The sequence below is a fragment of the Nilaparvata lugens genome, chromosome 8 (assembly GCF_014356525.2).
Source record: "Nilaparvata lugens isolate BPH chromosome 8, ASM1435652v1, whole genome shotgun sequence".
Lineage (NCBI taxonomy): Eukaryota > Metazoa > Arthropoda > Insecta > Hemiptera > Delphacidae > Nilaparvata > Nilaparvata lugens.
Window position 1 is genome coordinate 37,225,450 of NC_052511.1, and position 5,000 is coordinate 37,230,449.

A 5,000-nucleotide genomic window follows, 5' to 3' on the forward strand; every position below is an offset into this window, starting at 1 on the left:
CGTTTCACATAAAAGTCCAACATGCAGGTATGATTGACCAACACCGAGAAAGGCCTGTCCACAAGTGGCGTGCTGCCCTGGCGCAGAATGTGACTCAGCACTGTGAGGTGCATATCGGCAAATTTGAGGAACTTGGATTGGGTATTTTCAGGTTGTGATGATGGTTCACTCTCCAAGCCATCAGTAGGCAGAGGCAAGAGAGGGGGCAGAGCGGTAAACTCACTCAAGGAGCCAGCACCTCCCTGGCTGCTTGTGGCTTTGCTGCTTGTGGCCTGGCTACTGCCCTGGTTGCTTGTGGCCAGGCTACTGCCCTGACCACTGCCTTGCTCGCTTCCTTTGCTGGGTACTGCAGCCTCTGCGCTGCTGGCCTGCACTATGAAGAACGCCTCGACGGCCGGCTGCAAAATGAGACAGAGTGAGTGTCTTGAGTTTTGTCAAGTTGACACAAACAGTCACTGAGCAAAGTACACAGATCATCCAGTTTAAGAAGTTTGCTGAGAGGTGTAGGAGTATTCCTTTTCCTCTCTCTGCCAGCTCCTTGGCCATTTTCATCAGCAGCCTTCCTGTCATTGCTTCTCGCCTGTGGCTGAGGCAATAGTCGTTTTTAGGTTAGGATGAATTACAATCATGTGAATGGAGGTCTAGGATCTACTTATGGGGATGGGTGGGGATGGGGGAATGTGAATGGGGGTCTAGGATCTACTTTGTGATTATACGTTTTTTAGGTTAGGATGAATTACAACCATGTGAATGGAGGTCCAGGATCTACTTCATGATTATACGTTTTTTAGGTTAGGATGGATTACAACCACCAACTCAAAGAACCTAATTCATAATTAAACTCATAACTTGTATGTATTGGAACCTAATTCATAATTACACTAGTCATTTTTGACTATGTCATTTACTCTATGTATTGGAACCTAATTCATATTAAACTTGTCATTTTTGACTATGTCATTTACTCTATGGTGTTTATGTTCTAAGGATAATGGTCTGGAGCTGTATGGGGGAATGTGAATGGGGGTCTAGGATCTACTTTGTGATTATATGTTTTTTAGGTTAGGATGGATTACAACCACCAACTCGAAGAACCTAATTCATAATTAAACTCATAACTTGTATGTATTGGAACCTAATTCATAATTACACTAGTCATTTTTGACTATGTTATGTACTCTATGTATTGGAACCTAATTCATTATTAACTTGTCATTTTCGAATTCAAGTCATTTTAGAATTTAATTGTCAGTCTCAAACTACTTCAATATTCTACTCTTTTGAACTCAATTTTTAAATCATGAATATAATATAAATATATAGAACTATAAAATGCACTGGTACTTACTCTTGATGTTGATAAAGATGGAAGTGATCCAAAACCAATACGCCGAAATCACACACACACGTACTGACGGCACAACTGTCAAAGACACAAGTCTCACTCCTTGTAGAACAACTCCTTTTATACCCCAGTTCAGGATCTGGAGGAATTTTTTTTCCCTTTTTTCCCGATTTTATGTGTTTTAATTTTTTTTTTCTATTTATTTTTTTTTTAATTTTTTTTTTCTAATTTTTTCAATTTTTTTTTTTTATTTTTTTTTATTTATTTTTTTTTTAATTTTTTTTTATTTTTTTTTATTTTTTTTTTAATTTTTTTTTTTTATTTTTTTTTTAATTTTTTTTTTAATTTTTTTTTTAATTTTTTTTTCATTTTTTTTTTCATTTAATTTTAATTTTTTTTTTAATTTTTTTTTTCATTTTTTTTTTCATTTAATTTTAATTTTTTTTTTAATTTTTTTTTTTAATTTTTTTTTTTAATCTTTTTTTTTTAATTTTTTTTTTTTTTTTTCACCTGGGGTGACCTTGAGGTTAGGCTTTTCCTCTCTCTGCCAGCTCCTTGGCCATTTTCATCAGCAGCCTTCCTGTCATTGCTTCTCGCCTGTGGCTGCCGGAATAACTCCTCATCCTCCTCTTCTTCCTCATCTTCATCATTTACTTCATCATCCTTGTTTCAAAAGCGCTAGTTGAACTTCTGATTGGACAATGACTTTGAAAAGATGCAGCATGGAGGCTTAGCTGGATGTTTCTGAGATCAAAGGTCCCATTGCAGACAGTTGAAGATCGTGACCAGTCTTCACTCTTTTTGGAGTGGACACCACTACTGTATCATTCGTAAATCGGTTCCTCAAGATTCCCTTCCTGACAGTCTTGGTTTCGTCATTCTTTTCTTCGTTCTCCACCTTGCTTGCTTTCCAGTAGGCAATCACTTCTTTCATCAAAGTCTTCATTCCTTCGTTGATTTTCTGTGCCAAACTATTGCAACTGTCAAGCAACATGTTTTGGATCAGCTCTCTGATTGGCTTGAGTCAAACGGACATGTGGAGCAGAAGTGCGGTGGCATCCTGATTGGGTAGGCCGAAAATGAGCAATTCAAGTTCCTGTTTGTTGAAAATACCCATCAGTCGGTTGGGAATGATGTCATAAAATCCTTCGAGGAAAGCATCCAGTTGCTTGCAGATGGCTCCAGTCATTTTCATCTGACAAACCAGATGTATGTACTTGAGCTTGTTCTCTTCAGTGAAGGGTATGTTTTTTGTCTATCAGGTTTCAGTTCCCTCACCTCAGTCACTCCAACTCCTCGCACCTCTGCACTGAATGTCAAAACATATCCAATGCTAGAGATATGGTTTTTCTTCAAGTAGGCGAGACTTTTGTAGAAAGTGTAATCCTCACTTTCCATATCTGTGTACTTGAGCGGAATATCTAGAATATGCTTGTAGAAGGAATGTGTAGAATAGCACTCGAGAAGTTTGTTGTCATAGATTTCTTTTGCAATCACCCTCCCGATGAATTTGAAGTAGAGAAGATGGTCCGGGTTGTAGTGCAATTAGGTATTTATATTGTACATCACTTTGTCACCCTCTGATGTAGTGGAAAGTGCATAATCCGGGTTGAAAATCTCCCTCGATATGATCATTTACCATTCTAACAACAGGCCTCCGGCATCCTGCTCTTCTTCCCCATCGAAGACGATGTAGAAGCAGTCCTTCCATTCTTCAGGAGTATACAATGGTGCAATTCGTGGAAGGAGTCCTCGAAGATGGATGCCCTCTTAATATGCAGAGTGAGTTATTTGCAATGAACCGCCTCATCAACACACTCCAGCTCACTGCAGAAGTAACATCGTTTCACATAAAAGTCCAACATGCAGGTATGATTGACCAACACCGAGAAAGGCCTGTCCACAAGTGGCGTGCTGCCCTGGCACAGAATGTGACTCAGCACTGTGAGGTGCATATCGGCAAATTTGAGGAACTTGGATTGGGTATTTTCAGGTTGTGATGATGGTTCACTCTCCAAGCCATCAGTAGGCAGAGGCAAGAGAGGGGGCAGAGCGGTAAACTCACTCAAGGAGCCAGCACCTCCCTGGCTGCTTGTGGCTTTGCTGCTTGTGGCCTGGCTACTGCCCTGGTTGCTTGTGGCCAGGCTACTGCCCTGACCACTGCCTTGCTCGCTTCCTTTGCTGGGTACTGCAGCCTCTGCGCTGCTGGCCTGCACTATGAAGAACGCCTCGACGGCCGGCTGCAAAATGAGACAGAGTGAGTGTCTTGAGTTTTGTCAAGTTGACACAAACAGTCACTGAGCAAAGTACACAGATCATCCAGTTTAAGAAGTTTGCTGAGAGGTGTAGGAGTATTCCTTTTCCTCTCTCTGCCAGCTCCTTGGCCATTTTCATCAGCAGCCTTCCTGTCATTGCTTCTCGCCTGTGGCTGAGGCAATAGTCGTTTTTAGGTTAGGATGAATTACAATCATGTGAATGGAGGTCTAGGATCTACTTATGGGGATGGGTGGGGATGGGGGAATGTGAATGGGGGTCTAGGATCTACTTTGTGATTATACGTTTTTTAGGTTAGGATGAATTACAACCATGTGAATGGAGGTCCAGGATCTACTTCATGATTATACGTTTTTTAGGTTAGGATGGATTACAACCACCAACTCAAAGAACCTAATTCATAATTAAACTCATAACTTGTATGTATTGGAACCTAATTCATAATTACACTAGTCATTTTTGACTATGTCATTTACTCTATGTATTGGAACCTAATTCATAATTAAACTTGTCATTTTTGACTATGTCATTTACTCTATGGTGTTTATGTTCTAAGGATAATGGTCTGGAGCTGTATGGGGGAATGTGAATGGGGGTCTAGGATCTACTTTGTGATTATATGTTTTTTAGGTTAGGATGGATTACAACCACCAACTCGAAGAACCTAATTCATAATTACACTAGTCATTTTTGACTATGTTATGTACTCTATGTATTGGAACCTAATTCATTATTAAACTTGTCATTTTCGAATTCAAGTCATTTTAGAATTTAATTGTCAGTCTCAAACTACTTCAATATTCTACTCTTTTGAACTCAATTTTTAAATCATGAATATAATATAAATATATAGAACTATAAAATGCACTGGTACTTACTCTTGATGTTGATAAAGATGGAAGTGATCCAAAACCAATACGCCGAAATCACACACACACGTACTGACGGCACAACTGTCAAAGACACAATGTCTCACTCCTTGTAGAACAACTCCTTTTATACCCCAGTTCAGGATCTGGAGGGAATTTTTTTCCCTTTTTTCCCGATTTTATGTGTTTTTAATTTTTTTTTTTTTTATTTATTTTTTTTTTCAATTTTTTTTTTCTAATTTTTTTCAATTTTTTTTTTTATTTTTTTTTTATTTATTTTTTTTTAATTTTTTTTTTTATTTTTTTTTTTAATTTTTTTTTTAATTTTTTTTTTAATTTTTTTTTTAATTTTTTTTTTAATTTTTTTTTTTAATTTTTTTTTTAATTTTTTTTTTTAATTTTTTTTTTTATTTAATTTTAATTTTTTTTTTTAATTTTTTTTTTTAATTTTTTTTTTTAATCTTTTTTTTTAATTTTTTTTTTTTTTTTTTTTTTTTTTCACCTGGGGTGAC

General features: G+C 37.0%; 3 pseudogenes; all 3 read right to left on the minus strand.

Annotated features, from left to right (window-relative positions):
• Positions 1 to 434, minus strand: part of LOC120352845 — a 46,294-nt pseudogene extending 45,860 nt beyond the window's left edge.
• A 1,877-nt stretch (positions 435 to 2,311) lies between these two features.
• On the minus strand, positions 2,312 to 3,621 carry LOC120352846 (annotated as a pseudogene).
• Positions 2,312 to 5,000, minus strand: part of LOC120352847 — a 4,446-nt pseudogene continuing 1,757 nt past the window's right edge.